The sequence below is a fragment of the Quercus lobata genome, chromosome 10 (genome assembly GCF_001633185.2).
Source record: "Quercus lobata isolate SW786 chromosome 10, ValleyOak3.0 Primary Assembly, whole genome shotgun sequence".
NCBI classification, from domain to species: domain Eukaryota; kingdom Viridiplantae; phylum Streptophyta; class Magnoliopsida; order Fagales; family Fagaceae; genus Quercus; species Quercus lobata.
Genome location: NC_044913.1, coordinates 32,329,853 through 32,341,469, shown reverse-complemented (window position 1 = coordinate 32,341,469; position 11,617 = coordinate 32,329,853). Strand labels below are relative to the sequence as shown.

General features: G+C 33.6%; 1 long non-coding RNA gene across 1 annotated transcript; it reads left to right on the top strand.

The window, feature by feature from the left end:
- The first annotated feature begins 1,619 nt into the window (after window positions 1–1,619).
- On the top strand, window positions 1,620–4,272 carry LOC115966112. Its single transcript, XR_004086310.1, has 3 exons — window positions 1,620–1,829; window positions 2,874–2,928; window positions 4,106–4,272. It is a non-coding gene; the product is annotated as an uncharacterized LOC115966112 (long non-coding RNA).
- The last annotated feature ends 7,345 nt before the right edge of the window (window positions 4,273–11,617 follow it).

The following is an 11,617-nucleotide window of genomic DNA, read 5'->3' as shown; positions in this document are numbered from 1 at the left end:
AATTTTGACAAATCTACCGTTAAATTACATTATCTTCATATATTTTTCATGATTACAAAATTTTAAGGTGGTTAAAGATTAATAGCCATTTCATAAACAGTTGTTCAAATTGAAGTTTTTGTAGTTTAAAATGTAACATTTAGTGACACTTTTCGTTTAAATTTGTTTAATTTTCCTTAGAGTGGACAATCACATATGTTTAATTGTAATCCTAAAAATAAATAAATTATTATATATAATTAATCAATTAATGTTATATAAAAATTAAGTAACTTTTTAAGTTTATTTTTTTAATTAACTAAAATTACTATTTTTTTCTAGTCATAATTATCACAAAAAGGAAAAAGAAAAAGAAAAAAGCTTAATTAAGGTGACTTTTAACAAAATATAGTATATAATAACGTTTTTGAGGACAAAGAAGTTTTATTTGTACACTCTACAATGTACAGTCATGGTGAACCTTGGTTGGACACGTAATAATTATTTTAATAATTTATTAATATAAAAATAATAAAATACATGTACAAAATTTAACAATTTTAATTAAAATTATATATAAAGAGATTAAAACATATTTTAATTAAAGAAAATATGATATTTTTTGTAATTTATTACAAATATGATAAAATATCTTTTATATTATTTAAAAATTTTCAGAAAATTTGGACAAGATAATGAATTTTTTAACGAATTATGCTATGGGTACAATTTTTGACACAATTTTGTATCACAACTTGATATATGATGAGTTGTGATTAGTAAGGATGTGTAATGTCCCTACATGATCCACTGACATAACTTTACTAATCATAACTCATTGTTTGACAAATTATGATATAAAATTGTACAAAAAAATTGTGTTCTTAACATAATTCTTTTTTTAACTTCCTTTTTACTTGTTTTCACTTTTCATTTGGCCCCACTCCCCAAAACTTTTTCTTCTCATTCACGTGTTCCCTTGTCTTGCCTTTTATTCTCTTTAGTTTTTTTTTTTTTTTGGTTTTTTTAATATAAATTGTACTCTCTAGTCTTATCAATTAACAAATCCCAAAATTCTCACATACAAAACTTCATCCTCACCGTCAATTCAAAATGATCTCTTTAGCTCTCTATCTTCTTTCTTCTTGTCTTTCTAATAGTCTGATATTTTTCTCCTTTTTCGTCTCTTTCTTCATTTTGGTTAGCTCCAAGAATGCCTACAAAATAGCTCTTCGAAAATGCATGATTCAACTTCTATTTCAGAAAATCTAATGCCAGCGTAAGTTTGCTCTCTATTTTCCATTACTATATTACTTCATTCTCTCTAATCTCTATCAAATGTGTGTGGTTCTCATTGATTCTAGATTAAAAACTATATATAAAAAAAAAAAGGGGTGTGGTTGTCATTGTTTTGTTTTGTATATTTTCACAATATTTTTATAATTAAGTGGTAGGTTGTTGTTAGTTGTCATTGTTAGAGCAAAAAAATAATCTTTATATTATGATTTATTGTGAAAATATTGTAAAAATATTGTAAACATGACATCTTAAATTTTTTTAATTTCTTTTTGCGCGGCACCCAATTTTCAGGCGCGTTCTAAATTTTTTTGATTTCCTTTTTTTTTTTTTACATTATTTTTTATTTGTGCAAACAAAACACTGTTACTCTCTCTTTCTCCTCCCACATACAGACCCACGCCTCTCTACCTCCCAAAAAGACCGGTAAGCTCTCTCTCATCGTTGTCATCGATCCTCTCTCTCTCATCACTCTTTTTTCTTCTTTCAGGATTAGCATGATATTGATTTCAGGAGGTGTTGGTTTTAGGACATAAATTTTGGGATTGGAGAAGGTAATAGAGTCTTTCCCTTTTGTTTCATGGTTATGCGCAAGAAAAAATAACACAAATTAAAGTTTTTGACTTTGTCTTTGTATGAAACTTACATGTAAAAGTTAATTCCTTTGTGGGTTTGTCTAATCTTTTAGTCAAGTTTTTACATACCCAGTTGGATTTTCCCTTATGGGTCTTTTTTATTTGGATAGATTTAGTTTGTTTCTATGGATTACCTAAAATTTATTTATTTATTTATTTTAATTTTTTCGGCATTGTGTTTTTAAGACTGAGGCTTTCTTGCATGTGTTTGTTACATTGTTCAATTGGCAGTGTGTAACCTAGGTTTCTTGTCCAAAGGGGTTGAATTGGGGTGAATTTGCATTGGATGGTTTTAGAGTCCATCTATTTCTCTTTATGCATTCATCAAGTTCAAGCATGCCTTTGTGTTAGAATGTAATGTAATCTCTCTCAATTTATGTCTTTAATAAAACTTATTGAACTTCGAGCTATATTGTATTATTAACAAATTCATTCATAAAAAACTAAAAATAGACAGAAATAAAGTTTCTCTTCCTTTATAGGTGTCGAATCCTTTCATAGGTGTGTATAAAGGATATTGTTTGTCTAAAGATGCTGAGGAGCACCTTGTACTAATGTGGGCTACAATATATATATATATATATATATATTTGTGTTTTAAAATTATTTAGCTTTTAGGGGCAACATGTTTGGTTTCTTTGTTCAACAACCACAGTTGCCCTCGTAGTAGAATGCCAAAATCTTTACCATTTTATATAACTGCATCATCAAGGTCTCACACTGAGATTGCCCCTTAAATACTTCCAAACTTCCGTTTTACTTAAGATAAGTGGCCATAGAAAATGTCTGAAACTTGGTCTAGAGTTAGAAATTGCTTTTAAATATTTGTCTCTTTAACTGATTTGTCAAGTTTTTGGAAGTTGCCATTTGTGTTCTGCTTTAGCTTATTGTCCTTTTTTCATGGCATTGTGGCCTTTGTTATTGCAAGAGATTGTTCTAATTGCTCTCTATCATAATTTTCAGCTTCTAAGTGGGTCAAGGGGGAGCAATTGGAAGAAGTTGTGGCCATTAAAAACACGTGAGTGATCTGCCAATATATGATTTGTTGCTCAGTTCATCTTGTCTGTGATTTGGGTTTTCTCATATATGCTTGTTTATCCACACATTTTCTTGGCTTAGCTACTACCTATATGTGGTTTGCTTGTTTGTTCTTATGCTTGAAATGTTTTGTGTTTTGGGTTTTGGATAGCCAATATTTGGTTCTGTTGCAGGCCATATAGGAAAGGGACATTTGTTGTGCACATAAACTGTAACTTGATATGTAGATACACTCCCTGCAATATTGTTTTCAATTACATCAACATGGTCAATTCTAGTTAGGAACCATAACTCATTGAAATTAAAAGGGAAATAGAAACAAAAGCACACACCAATTTTATTGTGATGGCTGAGTTTTTTTTTTTTTAATGGTAGTGGCTGTGTTTTTGTGTAAATGGTGGTGACTGTGTTTTTTTGTTTAATGGTGGTGACTGTGTTTTTTTGTTTAACGGTGGTGGTGGGTTTTTTGTTTATGGTAGTGGTTGAGTTTTTTGTTTAATGTTGGTGGTGGGTTTTTTGTTTATTGTGATGGTTGGATTTTTTGTTTATGGTAGTGGTTGAGTTTTTGTGTTAATGGTGGTGGCTATGTTTTTTGTTTAATGGTGGTGGTGGGTTTTTGTTTATGGTAGTGGTTGGGTTTTTGTATTAATGGTGGTGGCTGTGCTTTTTGTTTAATGGTGGTGGTTGGCTTTTCTGTTTATGGTAGTGGCTAGGTTTTTGTGTTGATGGCGGTGGCTGAGTTTTTTGTTTTTGTGATGGCTGGGTTTTTGTAAATGGTGGTGGCTAGTTTTTTTTTTTTTTTTTTTTTAATAGTGTTGGCTGGATTTTTTATTCGTTGTGGTGGTTGGGTTTTTGTTTTGGATTTCACTTTATTTGTTTTGTTTTAAATTGGGATTTTTCTGCATTCTTTATGATTCTCCATGGTTTGTAATGGGGGTTTGGTTTTTATTTGATGAGAGTGTTGTGGGTTTTCTTTCTTTGATAGTGATGTTGTATTATGATTATTTTGTCTAGTTAGTTATTGGGTTTTTTGTGGACATTTTTTGCATTGTCTTACTAATAATATATATATATATTTTTTGGTATTACATCTTACCAGGGATATAGGTTTGCAATCTAGTTTGTTATTGATGTATTTTCCTTTTTTACTTGTGCAGATATGGGATTGGTGGCAAAAAGATAGCTTTTGTGGGACTATTTGAACTCAAATAATTTTCTATGAAGTTTGGAAGCTAAGACATCATTTGTATATAAATGGTTGTAATTACTTTGTGAACATCTTTATTGCATTTTGAGATTGTATGGATTTATTTATTTATTTATGGATTTGGTTAGAAATGAATGGATGTTTTTTATTTTATTTTTTATTTATTTATGGATTTGGTTAGAAGTGAACAGGTTAAAGTAATGGAAAGTAAATGTAAAGAATATTAATAAAAAAAAAAATTGGTGACGATAATTTTCGTCGCCATATCTGACTATAAGTAGAAATTGGTGACAAAATAATTCGTCACCTAATCTATTGAAAAAAAAAAAAAATCGGTGACGCAAAATTTCGTCACCTAATCTATTGAAATTGGAAAAAAAAAATAAATTTGGTGACGAAATATTCCGTCATTGAAAATAAGGTTTAGTGACGAAAATATTAGGTGATGAAAAATTTTCGTCACCTATCATTTTTTATTGGTGACGAAAAAATTTCATCACCTATCATTTTTTTATTGGTGACGAAACATTTTCGTCACCAATACATTCTGTGACGGAGCTTAGGTGACGAATGCTGTTTCGTCACCATTTCGTCACCATATGTATTCAGTGATGAAATAAGGACGTATTGTGACGAAATGTTTTATCACCATAGTCCACATTTGTTGTAGTGAGAGTTTGCTCAATGCTTGTGCAACTTGTGAACTCTTTGACGGCCCTTAAAACAATCATTTTATATGTCTAGGGTTAGGAGAAAAGAAGGCCCAAAGACATATTCACGGATCCCAAGAAAATCATATTTGAATTCTGAAAATCTTAAACCTCGACAGATTGGAGGTATCGAGAAGCTGTCGAGCAGGTGTCAAGCACACCGAACTTTGAACAGCTTTCTTAAGCTCGATAGATACAGCTGTCAAGTTTTAATGATTTTGCACTATCAACTTGTTTTCTTGGATAGATTTGAAGGCTTCAACACTTGATCTTGAAATATGGTTTCTTGAAGTATTTAAACACATCCTAAATCTACCCAAATACAAGTAAAGTGCGTTTTGTCAAAGGATAAGCCAATTACATAAAATCATAACATATATTCTTAACATGTGAAACACATATGTCCTAACAACACTAATGAATTAAAATCACAACTCCTAATTTATAAGTTGTAGGAAGCAAATATAGATTTTTAAGTGTAATATAATACAATTAGTTTCAAATAATGCATCAAAAAAGTAGTCACACCATGTAGTGCAGGTAAATTGCTAAAATAAAGTACTAACCAATAAGTGTTTTAATTTGAAAATGAACCACCCCTATAGGTAAGAGCGTCATCATAACCCTTACTCTTCAAAAAGTTAAGAATATTCTTTTGGACCTCTTCTTGCTTAGCTCACACCTCTTGGTCCCTAGCTTGCTCCTCTTGGTCCCTAGCTCTTGCCTTTTTGAGCTCAATTTCACTTTCTAGACGATGGATATATTCCACCGAGGAGCTAGATGAGGCGGTGGTTACTACAGAAGAGGAAGGTCTCATGCCAAGTCCTTTTACAATAACAGAGTTCTTAAAAACCAAGTTTAAGATCTCCTCTTGTGTAAGGGGAATTGCATTAGGATCTTAACAATGATCCTCTTGCACTTTGAGAATAGTTTCCTATCATTTGAAAGAGAGAAAGAAAGAAACAATCACAACATTAATACTACATATGTTATAGGTTTACAAACATGATAGGGATGGAATGATACACATGCATATGTCGCTTCATTCTCATGATGTATCCACATATTTGTCTTTGAATTGAAATGAACATCTTTGAAGATTTTTGCCAATTCAAGAACTTGACCGCCATTATTATTTGTCTAATTAATTAACATTCAAGTGTTAGATAGATATGGTTAATTAATCACAACATGTAATATACTGAGGTTTAAGAAAATGAAAAAAAAAAAAAAAAAAAAAAAAAAACACACCTCCTCATCAACCATATAGCAAGTGCCTTTATCCCGCATTTATGTTTGCCTAAAGTTTTGTTCCTATTTTTAGAGTTCTTTTTTTTTATTTTTCTAATAAAGAACATTCAAGATATTATAGTATACATTTACTTCATCTAAGTATTAACCTAATCATTTGACAACATAATATAGTAAACATTGGATAATAATAATATACGCATAAATAATTTACCAGCCATTCCTCGTTGGTCCATTTCCCATCAATAAGTCCATCCACTGCTCAAGTGTGGCATTCTTTTATGGGTGGCTTCTTGCATAGTCAGCACCATGAGATTGTGCGAGCTTTTTATAAGCCTAATGCAACTCGTTGGAGTTGCAACTTAATAATCTTCCACAATTTGTATTTAATATTTTCATTACCAAGTTGGAATCTCCTTGTAGCTCAAACTGATCCTGTAAAATGAAGTTATATGTATTATAAAAGTATTATTATATGAATTTAATATGCTTAGTGACAACAAAGACGAGTTAGACGTTATCAATGTAAATTTACTGTGATATTTTGAAGCACCACATCTCTAGTAGTAGCATTAACACTTTTCCAATTTTTCACGTTGTACCTGGACAAATTACTTTGCATTTGTATGCCAATTTCATTGATAAGCTTGCATGAATTCTTCCCAATAGGAGCATCATACTCTGCAGTTATACGTATTGGCAGCTTACCACTTTTTTCAACAAGTACCCGTATTGCTAAACCATGTGTTGTTCCACAGGTATTTCTACTAGTAGATCCTATTTAGAAATTATCAATGTTAAAAAATTATACATTCCATGTACAGTATAGCTAAATTATATGAAGTATAATCTCGTGCAGTTGTAATTAAGTATGTTCTATGTAATTACTAGTCATGTTAGTTAATGCCCCGGTAGCCTACGCCTCCACACTAAAAGAACTTCAGGTGGGAGGATTTGTTTCAAGAGGTGTTTCCATAGATTGGACCACCAGGATAGATGCCTCACCTCGCGAGCATGTAAGTCGTACTGGTGTCACCTATAAATAACAAACATATATATAATGGAACAACAAAGTCATTACAAATAATGGAACAACAAAGTTATTATCTAATGTGAATGCTTAGATTTGTGTTAAAACACAAGAGCTGTTTAGACTCCCAAATTAAAGATAACGGCTCGGTTGATTTTACTTTTACTTAAACTAAGTGCGGAAAAGAGTAAATGCGAGCGTACAAACAATATAACTACTCTAAGCCATATTCAACAAATCACAGTAGTAAAATGAAAGCTAAAAGAGTAGGGAAGAAGACTGTAAATACGAGATAACACGTCGATGTGTTATCGAAGAAGAAACCCAAGTACTCGGCGTAAAACCTCTCAATTGTCCTCCAAGCGGTAAATTGATCCACTAGACAATCGGTTGGGATACATGAATAGTAAGAGACCCTCCAAGCCTAATCTACCCAATGAATCTAAGCCCTCCAAACTCCTACTCCAATAAGACTTCTCAGAACCGTGTCTTGTCTAGCTCTCCGGATTCCGCAATACACCCTATTGCATCAGCCAAAGCTTGGCTTCTTCCAATGCTTCCCAACAGCACCAAAATCTCACTTGACACTCAGAATGGGTGTGGTAAGTGTTTGGGCTATCAACCTCTCAAGGATATGAAAATGGAGAGGTATGAGTTGAGGAAAAACCACAATAGATTGTGTAGAGAAATATGGGTATAACAATCTTTAACTCTCAAGGATAGTGGCTAGGGTTTTCTCTTAGAAGTACTCCTCAACATCTATGGGTAATGAGGGTATATATAGTGTGGGTACAGATAGTATGTATCAGATATGATTGTTCAGCAAAACATAATGTTTCGCGGGTATCTCACGGGAAGGCTTTACTCGCGAGACACTTGCAAAAACCAACTGTCTCCATCAAATCCTGACTCTTTGCAATCCAGTCATGTGCAAGGCACATGCGTCACTTCGCAGGAAGCCTACTCGCGAGCTACCCGCTAAAACTGCTTTAGCCTTCAATTGCCTTGAGTCTTCACACACTCTCTCTCACACACAACCCTTACAAATAAATCCCACATAAAATACAAGGTACATAAGATTGAACAAAATCACAATCAAATTTGGTACGGAATTAAAGCCAACATAAACTAGTTCTAATTTACAACTTTACAATCTCCCTCTTTGGCTATTACGTGACAAAACCCCTAAAACAGACTCTAGACATAGACGTGAGTTTAGGAATAGTGGCAAAACTCACTCACACCTAATCTAAAAGCTGTGAAGCACTTGTATGTATATACCTATAACCTGAAACACTCGCACACAATCAAAACTTTCATTAAACTTATGACAAGTTGAATACATGGTACGTATATAAGCAAGTAAAATGCAATTAAGGTAGTAAACACTATATAGATAGTTTAAGCATATCTTGATCATACAAGAACAGTAATTAAAGAATGACTACAATGATTATTTAGCTAGGAAGTGATCATCCGGACACGCAATGCAATAAAGACCAATTTGAGGATCAATTGCATGTCCAACACACAACCAATGCAAAATACACGAAATATTTGCATCAAGGATACAAGATCCTACAAGGGTGCAAATGTGTGGTACAAATGTGTGGTACTTAAGATAGTTTAGAAACATCTAAAAGTACTAAAAAAATGCTACAAAGCAATGAAATAAACACAAGTACTAAATATTAAACTGAAAATTACAATGAAAGTACTTAAGCTTTAAAGGAAAGCAATGTAAATAAACAAACAACAGTTCTAGCTTCTCTTCCCCCTATCACTACACTCCCCCTATCAATGACCATCTCCCCCTTTTTTTTCATGGAATAGCTAGTCTCCATGTTCTTCTAACTTCCTCTGAACTTGGTCCAACTGAGTCTGGAGAGATGTGAACTTTGTGTCAAAGCGAATGTGTTAGGAGTACATGATGGTAGTTAGTCCGGATATTTTGGTATTAATCTCTTGGATAGTGGCCATGATGTTGTCTAGCTTTTCATCATAAGCATGGAAGGTAGAGCTTGAACTTCCCAGAGTAGCATGGCTCTCTTGCTTGGTGCTCTTTTTGGTGTGACTTATACTTGCATTGAGAGTGCAGATGTTGATTGGACTCGGCAGTGGGTATGGGTACTCATCTTTCGAAGGATATATGCCTTTGAGCTTCAAGATCTTTGAGATAAGAAGACAAAAGGGAATATAGTTCCTTGAAGCAGTCTATTCAGCTGTTTTTGCCAAGATGTGGCAAATATGAGAGCACACATCAATCTCCTTGTTAGTGATCAGATCATGTAGGAATAATGCTCGATCGAGATTCATGTACTCGGTGCTTGACAAAGGATAAAGGTTGTGAAACATGATTGTCGTGAGTAGCCTCAATTCGGGAGATAGGGATGCCACACTTACTGATTTTCCATTGGGTGAGAACTCCAAGCTATCCTCCTAAGGCCTCTTGAAGAACCTCTTCATCCGGGTTTAGATCATCATATGCCAGTGGTTCATTAAACATTGGCCATTTGATGTGTAGGATCTCTGCCAGATAAATCGGTGCTACTGAGAAACTTTTTCCTCTAACCCAACATTTGAGCTCCTCTCCTTCAACAATGGCATTAGCAAAGAATTCTTTCACCATGTTCTCGTAGGCATCATCAAGGTTCGAGAGTAGGTAGTTCCAATCCTTGGTGGCAAACCATTTGGGGATTTTTGTTTCAAGAAGAGACGCCTGCTCAACTACCCTTTCAACCAACAACGGAGCTTCTCTAAAATAGTTCTCATAATTCTGAAATGCAGCATAGGATTTGAACTTGTCAGGATCAAAAACTCCTATCGGTGATCGAGTCTTCTTTGGCCTTGGTTAGAGGTTATCAACATCAATCACAGGCTCTTTGCCTTTGCTGTTGCCTCTTTTCATAGCTGACGTCTTGAATGGAGACATCTACACACATAATCATAAAGCAAGAGAAAAACAAGTGCAAAAACACAAAAACAGGAGCAAAAACTTGATTAGTGTCAAGTTAGTCCAAAACATAAGCACAAAGACTTAAAACAGAACACAACAGTGTTAAAATAACATGCTTTAAATGCTAAACCATATGAATATTACCAAAAAGAAAAATAATAGCAACTATGCATGTGTGTGCATCTAGTGTGCATGTGGTGTGCATGGTGTGTGCCTAGGTGATACATGGCAAGGCATGGTGAGGCACAGTTGGGCAAAGTGTGTAAAACACACACCTAAAGATCAAAACATGTTAAACAAGTTCAATCAAGGGTAAACCCAAAAATTGGAACTCATTTGAGTCCAAACCAACTCAAAAATGCCACTTGAGCATTTTATCAAGCACATGGAATGCGACACTACACTACACATGTGGGCAATACATGAACATATGAAAATATGCCTAAATGCAAGATCAAATTGACACAAGGGGCCAACACAGACACAAACAAGTCAAATGGGGCAAAGCCCGATCAAGATTTTGTAAAAAGTTTGCCCAAAACCAATAAACCCAACCCTTTTTTTTCGAAAATTCCAAATTCAAGACAAACCTAGAATTTTTCTGCATAATCTTAAGAAAAGAGTGAAAAGATTGTTAAGAAACATACCTTTGAAGAGATTTTACAGAGATTTGAACTTGAAATTGATGGGTTTTGAGTGAAAATCAATTTGGGTTTGAGAGAGGTTCGAGTGAGGCAAAGGGAGGGAACTGAAGAGTGTTTTAAAACTCTGTCACATCAACCCTATAAAACTAAAAACACGTGTTTTTCGCGGGTTAGATACTCGTGAAATTACTCGAGAAAAACACATCTGAAGCACAAAGCTTTTCGCAGGAAGCTTTTAGTCGCGAAATAGTCGCGAGATAGTCACAAAAGTTTGTCTGAAATTTTGTGTTTTCCAGTTTTTACCTTAAGCTCTTTTTGTAGGAAGTGCTTAGTCGTGAGCTTCTCGCAAAAATGCCTCTGAACAAGTTTTTTGAAGAACAACACAAAAATGCATTTTGAACAAAAAAAACTTAAAGCACGAAAGAATAAAAACACTTTAAAAAACATATAAAATACTCAAAAATCTTTTTGGGTTTGATCGACAAGCAATTGAGCATACACATCACATTTGATCGTGTATAATCACACAAATGAAATAAGCATTAATTGAACTAAAGCTTGTGTGTTGTGGGTGAGTATCAAATGTGGAATAGTCCTTAGTCCAAAGTGAAGCTTCAATGATCAATTCAATCAAGTCATACACAACCGGTACTAAGTCAAGTGGTCTATCTCAATTATAGAAGTGAACATATATGACCTCCTACAAGAAAATGATTACAAATCTTAGAAGCTTTTCATTTGGCTTCTTTACAAATCATAACATTTGATCATTTTTGAACAATACATCTCATTTTGAGATTGGTGCTTGAAATTTTTTGATACTTCAATATTGAGAATGAACCTTTGGCTTTTTGAGCACCATTCATTTCAG